The sequence below is a fragment of the Mandrillus leucophaeus genome, unplaced genomic scaffold, assembly GCF_000951045.1.
Source record: "Mandrillus leucophaeus isolate KB7577 unplaced genomic scaffold, Mleu.le_1.0 Scaffold767, whole genome shotgun sequence".
Classification (NCBI taxonomy): Eukaryota; Metazoa; Chordata; class Mammalia; order Primates; family Cercopithecidae; genus Mandrillus; species Mandrillus leucophaeus.
In genome coordinates, this window is record NW_012108330.1 from 801,356 (window position 1) to 810,997 (window position 9,642).

The 9,642-nt window shown below is 51.2% G+C and overlaps 1 pseudogene; it reads left to right on the forward strand.

The window, feature by feature from the left end:
* LOC105529471 overlaps positions 1 to 6,033 on the forward strand; it is a 12,825-nt pseudogene extending 6,792 nt beyond the window's left edge.
* Positions 6,034 to 9,642: the final 3,609 nt, after the last annotated feature.

Below are 9,642 nucleotides of genomic sequence, written 5' to 3' on the forward strand. Positions count from 1 at the left end.
TCCTTGGCTTCCCCGGGGTTTCCTGCACCCGCCCCAGCCGCTGTACCCTAAGTCTGCGTCTCCCCACCCGAGGCTCCTTTCTCTGCCTGGCGCTTTGCCTGTGGGTCCCTCCCCCAGCTCCTCCCAGCGGCTTAGTGATACCTGGGAGTTGTGCGGCTTCGAATCCGCATACACCGATACCCCTTACGTGCCCAGCTCCCCGGGGTCGGCGCGGAAGGGGATATAGAGCCAGGTACTGCACCAAGCCCTGTTGAGGCGATAGTCTGTCCTTCTGTCCTCACAGCAAGCCAGTGGGATGGGTACTGGTGTTAATCTCCGTCATGCAAAAGAAAAACCCGGGGCCTAGAGAAGTTAACTTGCCCAGGCTGGCACACCTGGAAGTGTGAAAAGACACACAGTGGCTGTGTGTTCAAGGACCAAGCAGACAGGTACGCGGGCAATAATTGTGCAAAACAGAAAGGGGTGAGTGCTGGCGCCCAGGTGGAAACTTGCGGTGGTCTCCGGGGGAAGGAGCGTCAGGGGGCCGCCTGGTACCGCTGTCCACCCCTCCTGGCCTGATGCTCTCCTGATTCTCTGTGCCTCTGTGATTTGAGCTGAGTTTTTAAGGAAGGCTAGGATTTCAGGCCCAGCTAGACCCGTGGTGCTTTCAGGGAGGGAGGAGTGCCTGGGCAAAGGCGCAGAGAGACGGGACAGTGCAGGGCGTGTTGAGGAACAGAAAGGAGCCCATGAGCCTGGAGAAGATGGTTTTGGTTTGGAGGCAGTGGGAAAGGTGTCTGCAGAGAGAGACTAGGAAGGGGCCTGCATGGCTGGACTTCATCCTGCCGGTGGGCAGTGGGTGAGGGATCCGGCTCCTCTTACCATCAGCTCCTCTCAAGCAAAGAATTTCGGCTTCCTGGCAGGAGTCTAAGGACAGCCCCACATATTCCAGCCACCAGACAGTAAGAAGCTGGGCTGGAGTGAGCAGCGCACAGTCGCCCCCTCCCACCACATAGTGTGAAGGCCTTGCACAGGGCTTCCTGGCCCCATTAGAATTGTAAGAAAACCGTGCACCTTGTTCTCCATCTGTAAAAGACTAATATTTTCTTAATAAAGTAGTCTATGCAGAGGTCCCTTTCATGCCACACAAAGACCGTAATAATGCACGTGGAGGATGGGGAGGATTTCAGTGGATGCGGAGCTGGTGACCAGTTGAAAGGAAGCTTCTGGAGTAAACTCTTGGCGTTTGACTTTATGTGGCAGGGATAGATCTGAGAAAGGAGAGGTGAGGGAAGGAACAGTGGCCTTAGGTGGAGGGCGGACTCAAACCCAGCACCAAGCCAGCTCACCCGGGTACTTGCAGGACCACCTACTCCTTGAGAGCAAGACTCCCACCCACATTGGGGTTTTCGCCTAGAAACAGTTCAGCTTGTCCAGAACCTCCCAGCCTTGAAGACCCCTTAGAGTCCTACCTTCTTTAGGTCCTGCTTTCCTTCAAACAGCCAGACAGGCCCTTTAGTACTGTCCTGGACAAGTTTTTTTTCTACCTTTGGTCAAACTCTCCTTTTGTCTCTATTTTTTGAGGTGTCCACCCACGTTCTAGTTCTCAGTGACTTTCTCTAAGTGAATCTGCACTGGTTTCTAGTAGCCACTTACTCATTTTGCAAATAATCGCCAACCTTTTGTTGAGGAATTATTTTGCAGATTGTTGAAAGAAGGCGTTGATCCTTGGGCATGGATACCAGGAGCTCCTCTCTGCCCTGTAGGTCCCATTTTCAGATGTGGGTGGCTCAAATAGTCCAGCTCCCCACCCAAGGCAATATGTGCTCGTTCTTCCTTGTCCCCAGCTGCCGGTCACTGATATGCCATGTGAATGTTTCCAAGGACAGGGAGGCCCCTCATCTCTAATTAAGATGGTTTTTGCCCATATATAAGTGTAACTTTGTGCCATATGTCCATTTTCCTCACCCGACTGTATGTCACCACTCCTGGTACAGCTACAAAAATGATCGATGCCATCATTTTTACCTTGAGCGGATGGGAATTGGGAAAGAGAAAGAATCTTGTATGGCTCATGCAGTGTCAAAAATCTCTGGACTGATGGAGATTTGCAGTCATGGGAATTTTAGCTTATGGGGAGGGGCAGATGGGAAGGGGACAAAAGGAGACTATCCTGGGGGAAGAGGAACTGGCTATTAGATTTTTATGTGTATTAAAAGGGGACAAAAAATAAGTAGTACTCTTGTTTGTGCTGTTTCAGTGAATCGGCTGTGTTTTTTTGTGTTTTGTTTGTTTGTTTTGCTGCATCATCGTCAATAGACAGTTCCTGTGTAATCATGAGGGGAGGTGCAGGCTGGGCTATAGTAAATCTGCAGTTTACTATTTCCCCACTAAAATACCGAGCAATGCTAAGTCACTGTGTACGTAGCAAAATTGCACTGAGTGCCAGGCTTGGGTCAAGGACTGTGGTATGAAAAGATGCAATACCATGTTCAGGGAGCCCACAGTATAAGCGTGGGTAGGAAATTACCGCGTAGGGTGGTAAGCACTGTGAGAAAGGTCTGCATTGTGCTGCAGAGGCCTGGAGTAAAGGCACCCACCCAGACATAGACCTAACATACCCAAACAGGTGATTGCCAGCCTGAGATCTGGCATGTGGTACGGGATAGCCCCGGGATACTTGTCCACACATATGGGGTCCCAGCCCAGCTCCCCCGTGCCTAGGGAAAGAGGGGCTCAGTGAAGACAATGGATGGAATGAATGATGCCGGTTTCTCTTGTGTTTCTGAAAGATTTCTCCGTGGACAATGGCAGCCAACATTCATGCCATGGAGAGGAAGATTGAATGGCAGGCTGCTCGCCTGCTTTCCCTAGAAAGTCGAACTGGGATGGCCGAGAAGAAGCTGGCGACTGTGAGAAGACAGCTGAGGAGTTCGGGAACCAGCTGGAGGGCAAATGGGCCATGCTGGGAACTCTGCTGCAGGAGTACAGGCTGCTGCAGAGGCGGCTGGAGAATGTGGAGAACCTGCTGCGCAACGGGAACTTCTGCATCCTGTGGCTGCCCCCGGGCAGCAAGGGGGAGTCCCCCAAGGTAGCCCTGGGGCACCCTGGGGTTGGGGAGGCCACGGGGCCGAGACTGTGAGCATGTGGGTGAGCGAGTGTGACACTTGTGGTTTCAGGTGCCCGTGGCCTTTGATGATGTGGCTGTGTAGTTCTCTGAGCAGGAGTGGGGCAAGCTGGAGGACTGGCAGAAGGAGCTCTATAAGCACGTGGTGAGGGGCAACGGCAAGACGCTGGTCTCCCTGGGTAAGGCCTGACACTCATTATGGGATTTTGGAAGTCCCTGTACTTCTCTCTCCACGTGGTTGTTTTCATGACAGTGATATGTAAATAACCAGAAACGTTGACCTTGAGAGTTGTTACCTCCTGTGAAAGATCAGCCCTGGGTGATGAAGCTCCCTTCGCCCTGTGTGCAGGGTCCCAGAACACCAGGCTGGGAGAGGTGGCGGCTTCCCTCCTACACAGGCCTGGGATTTGGACCTTTCTATTGGTGCTGACTTGGAGCAAGGAAGACCCTACCTGCTCTCAGAGCCTGTGTGTAACCGACGCACATTTGAGAAAGACTCTTTCTAATTCAGCCTTCTCCTACAGACATGCGTGGCCCTTACGGTAACATGCCTCGAGGTCAGTGGAGAACATGGGCCAATGGTGCTTCTTGCAGCAGACATTTTCTTCATGCCTCAAAACTACTCTTCCCTCATTTTTTTGGGCTACTACTCTCTGCTCTCCTTGTTTGATCCTGCCCAGGAAGGGCCTGGACTGTGTTTTTTCCTGGGCTGATTTCCTCTTCTGATTTCCTCTTTGTGACCCTGGAGCCAAGGGCAGCAAGGCCTGTTAGAAAGGACAGGAGCAAGTGCAGACGTGAGGTTGTTTCGTCAGCACAAGTGCACTGCTGTTTAATATGCACGCTCTGCGGCAGTTTCTTCACCCCGGCACTGTTGACATTTGGGACCAGGTGATTCCATGTGTCGGGGGCCATCCTCTGCATCGTACGATGTTCGGCAGCAACCCTGGCCTCTACTCTCCAGATGCCAGTCACCTCTCCCCCAGCCCTGAGCACGACAACCAGAATTGTCTCCAGACTTTGCCAAATGTCCCCAGGGAGCAAAATTGCCTGTGGTTGAAAGCTCCTGCTCTATGACAATCAAGAGATTTCATTTCTAGACCATTGTTGGTTTTCTGGGCTGACTGTCCCCAGCTCTGACTGGAACGTGATAAAAACTGACCTTCTGTCTTTCCTCAGACTAAGCCATCTCCAAGCCTGAGCTCCTCTCCCAGATTGAACAAGGGAAGGAGCCCTGCCACTGGCGCCGCCCTGGCCCCAAGATTCCAGATGTTCCTGTGGACCCGAGTCCAGGTAAGGGCTGGGAGAAGGCCAGGGAGGCATCAGGTGATGTACGGGAAACAGAGACGGAAAGGCCAGAAAGTGTGTGATCTTTCCAGAGAGAGCCGAGGAGAAACATGAAACTTACAGGTTTTATGTCTGAGTTTTTTATAGTTGAGTTTTAATCTCTAACTTATTCAGCTAATGCTCCAGAAATGAATACTTTCTATCAGGGAAACAGGTGGAAAACCTAATCTTTTAGGAAGAGACGGAGGCCGGGCACAGGATGAGGGGAGGGAGAGGAGGACACTGAGAGGGAAGGCAGGAGCATAGTGGACCCTTGAATAACGCAGGGGCCAGGGGCGCCAGCCCCCAGTCCCAAGCAGCCGAAAATCTACATCTAACTTTTTACTCTCCAAAAAGTTAACTACTGGATAGTCTCCTATTGAACAGAAGTCTTGATACTATGAACAGGGAATAGCACATACTATGTATGCTCTTGTATTGTGTATTGTATACTTACAGTAAGCTAGAGAAAAAATGTTATTAGGAAAATCATAAGGAAAAGAAAATATATTTACTACTCATTAAATGGAAGTGGAGCATCATAAAGGTCATCCTCCTCAGTGTCATCTTCAGATTGAGTAGACTGGAGGAAGAGGAGGGGTTGGTCTTGCTGTCCCAGGCATGGCAGAGGCAGAAGAAAATTAGTTTATAAGTGTGCCTGCGTAGTTCAAACCCATGTTGTTCAAGGGGCAACTGTGTATTGAAAACAAGATTAATTCAAAGCTTTGCAAAGAGTCGGCCTTGCTTCTGAGAACCAATGTCTAATTTATTTATTTATTATTTATTTTTGAGAGGGAATCCTGCTCTGTCTCCCAGGCTGGTGTGCAGTGGCACGATCTCAACTCACTGCAACCTCCACTTCCTGGATTCAGGCATTTCTTCTGCCTCAGCTTCCTGAGTAACTGGGATTATGGGTACCCGCCATCATGCCCAGCTAATTTTTGTATTTTTGTAGAGACAGGGTTTCACCCCCAATGTTGGCCAGGCACGTCTTGAACTCCTGACGTTAGGTCATCTGCCCACCTCGGCCACCCAAAGTGCTGTAATTGCAGATATAAGCCACCGTGTCTGACCTCAACCTTAATTTAAGCCAGTAGCAGTTGTAGAACATACACCCCTTGGTCAGCCTTATGGTTCGGTATGATTAGAAGCACACATTTATTTAAGGTGAATCTGGTTACCAGATATCAGTGTCTCAGATTTCCTTGGAGCCAGTCAGCACCTTTGAAAGTTAAGGGAAGGACAAGTGGACACAGGAGAAGAACCAAATTCCTAAAGTGAAGACCTGCTGGGTCATTTGACCACGGAAACCACATCTCTGCAAGGCTCGACCCCTGATTCCTCCAGAAGACCCGCCCTTAACTGTCCCACCTGCCTTGGTTTTCCCTTTCGTCTGACACTGAGAAAGATGGTGTTCCGCAGAGGCCCTCCTGTGCTCCACTTGTGTGAAATTAAACGCATCCCCCATGTTCATCGCATCCCCCATGTTCATCATCTCATCTCAGTCAGATTTGCACTTTCCTAAGGGCAGAAGCATGTTCCGAGCTGGCCGCTTGCCAGTCATCATCAGGACATTCATGGTTTTTCAGGGGAACCTACCCCGATAGTTAATGTGAGTTCTTTTCTATTTCCATAAGTGTCTTGACTGGTCTGAGAAATAAAGGAAAAGAGTACAAAAGAGAGAAATTTTAAAGCTGGATGTCCGGGGAAGACGTCACATGTCGACAGATTCCGTGATGCTCCCTGAGCCATAAAACCAGCAAGTTTTTATTAGCAATTTTCAAAAGGGGAGGGAGTACACGAATAGTGTGTGGGCCACAGAGATCACATGCTTCATAAGGTAATAAACTATCACAAAGCAAGTGGAGACAGGGCGAGATCACAGGACCACAGGATGGGGCAAAATTAAAATTGCTAATGAAGTTTCGGCACACACTGTCATTGATAACATCTTATCAGGAGATAGGGTTTGAGAGCAGACAACCTGTCTGACCAAAATTTCTTAGGCGGGAATGTCCTCGTCCTAATAAGCCTGGGAGCACTTGCGGCTTGGGCTTGGACCATGAAAGACGGCAGCCTCCAAGGGGGCCGTTTATAGACCTACCCTCAGGGTGCATTCTCTTTCTCAGGGATGTTCCTTGCTGAGAAAAAGAATTCAGCGATAGTTCTCCTATTTGCTTTTGAAAGAAGAGAAATATGGCTCTGTTCCGTCCGGCTCACCGGCAGTCAGAGTCCAATCTCCCTTGTTCCCTGAACATTGTTGTTATCCTGTTCCTTTTTCAAGGTGCCCAGGTTTCATATTGTTCAAACACACATGCTCTACAAGCAATTTGTGCAGTTAACACAATCATCACACGGTCCTGAGGTGACGTACATCCTCCTCAGCTTACGAAGATGAGGGGATTAAGAGATTAAAGTAAAGACAGGCATAGGAAATCACAAGGGTATTGGTTGGGGAAGTGATAAGTATCCATGAAATCTTCACAATTTATGTTCAGAGATTGCAGTAAAGACAGGCGTAAGAAATTATAAAAGCATTAATTTGGGGAACTAATAAATGTCCATGAAATCTTCACAATTTATGTTCTTCTGCCGTGGCTTCAGCTGGTCCCTCTGTTTGTGGTCCCTGACTTCCCACAACAACAGTTTAGTTCCACCGGTGCATTTTGAGAATCTTCTAGGTGTCAAGGACAGTGCTGAATGCTAGAGGACAGAAAGATGGCTGAGAACACATACTATTGGGCTGGAAAAGAGGGTTACAACCCATGCGTGTCCAGCTTCCTAGCCTGGGTAGGAGGTTCTGGGTGGGTGGGTTTCGTTGTATTTACACCGTGTGTGGAGGCTTCCCTCACTTCCACAGCATCATTAAACGAGAGTAAAGAGGGGCCTGGAAATATGCTGGTTGCTGGTAAGACCCCATAACACTCTTTGGCTACATAATATGATGTTCAGCAGCATCCATGGCCTCTACCAACCAGTAGACAAGATTAGGAGACAAACTCCATTGTCCACCTTGAGCCTGTCGGCAGGGATCCTGTGTGGCCTTTATCCCTGTCCCGTTTATCCCAGGAGCTGGGAAGCACAGGTCATCCCTCGCCACATTTGGCCTGGCCCATCCCCTTATGAGACCTCACCTCCTGCACATCCCTCCACCGAGCCTGTGGGACTCAGGGCTCAGCAGACCTGCCAGGTCTTGAGTGTTCCCTGCTCGGACTGAGCTCCAGGGGACTGCAGCCCTCTGAGTGCTTGTCATTCTCTTCCCTGCCTGCCTCTGAGCCCAGGCCCACCAGGGACAGGGTCCTCACCTCTCATGATTGCGTCTCTCCCAGCCTCACTCCCTCTCTGGAGACCCTGCCTTTGGGTCTTAGGCCTTGTCTTTTTGCTGTTTCTGCAGACCTTCCCTCTCTTCTCGTCACTCCCTGCCCTTACTCTTGGCCATGGCAGCCTCCTTGTGGATGGTCCTGTGCCCCCTCCACCCATCCCACGGCCATCCATGACTGTGATAACAGTAACTGCACCACACCTCCATCTCCATCTCCAGCACACCACTCCCTGGCCGCTTCCTGCCGTCCCTTCAGTTCCCTGTCTTGTGTCCTGATTCCAGCAGTTTCCAGTCTTTCAAGACCTGCAAGCCATCGACCCTGCTGCCTTTTCACTGGCCTCACCCCTCATTTCCCTCCATGCCCACCATTGTGGTCCCCCCTTGCACACAGCCTCAGTGCCCTTGCCCCTGTTTTGTTCATTGTATCCACCTGATGAAATCCATTGGTATTCTGCACCTGCAGCCAAACAGCTGCACGTGGCTGCAGAGAACCAGGTAAGCTGGCTGGTGGTGTCATATGACATCCACGACCAGTGACTTCAGTGGGTGCTCTGCCATGCGGTCACACTGTGTTTCCCTAGCCCAGGGGCCGCCAACTGTGGCTGAGGGCCAAATTTACCTCATCTGTTTCTGTATGGCCCACAGCTGAGAATGGTTTAATATTTTAACCCCCTTTGTTTTCATTAAAGAGAAATACAGCACTCACTTGCACAGCCCTCCCCATGCCGTCTGCCTGCACCTGTGCCCCCTTCTCTGCCTTCACTCCTGTGACTGCTAAACTGTCGACTCTCCAGCCAAAGCCCCTCTTCCACCTGGCTCTGCATCCCATTCCATGCCACCTTCTCAAGGGCAACACAAGCAATCCTGCCTTGACCTCGGGGACATCTGCGCTTGCTGTCTCCTGCCCCTTCCCTCCCACTCTTTTACCCCTTCCACCAAAACCTCTCCAACCTCGGTTACCAGGGCCCTCCGTGGTGCTGAATGGTCTGTCTTCTTACTTGGCCTGTTCGTAACACTTGCCATGTTGCTCACTTTCCTTGCACCTGCCACCCACCTTCACTGCTCTTTCTTCCCTGGTTCCTGTTGCCCCGTGGAGCCTTTCAGCCCCAGAGCGCCCTTGGTTCTCACACTCCCTCTCTACTCCTTGCATTTCCTCACTCCCATTGTCTCCCAGGGTCTTGGGGCCACACGTACCATCTAGGAATGTGTGCCTCGAACCTGGATTTTTGCCCCGAATTCCACACATCTAGCTGCTTGGCCTGCATCTCTACCTGAGTGTCTCATAGATCTCCCCCTAAACATTCCCAGAGCTGAGCTCCTGTCTTCTCTGAATAGCCTGCTCCTCCCACATTCTCCCATCCCAGTAAATGGCAGCTCCATCCTTCCATTTGCAGTCAAAACCCGAGAAGTCCTCTCTAACCTCCTCCTCCACATCCCCATCCACTCCACCAGAAACCCTACTGGCCCTCCCTGCCAGGTTTGCCCAGAGTCTGTCCTCACCTCGTCCCCTCCACTCTGACACCCAGGCTTATTGTCTCTTGCTGAGGTTGTCACCAGCCCTTCTGCCCCTGCCGTGATCCCCGAGTCTCATCTCAGCCCAGCAGAGTGATCCCTTGCAGACCCAATCCTGGCTTTCCGTCTCACCCGCACCATCGGCTCACCTCCTCCACTTCTCTCTCACTCTCTGCCCAGCTGCACCATCCCTGTTGCTGTCCCTTCCGCCCTGTGCCAGGGCCTTCGCAGTGCCCTCTGCTGGGAGTGCTCCTCAGGCAAATGCCACCTTCAGGCCTTTCCTGTCATCGGTACTGCAGCCCCTCCCCACCCAGGACTCCGGGCCTCCTTTCCTGCTTTGGGTCTTCCGTGTCAGACAGCATCGTGTAATATATATGTTTCC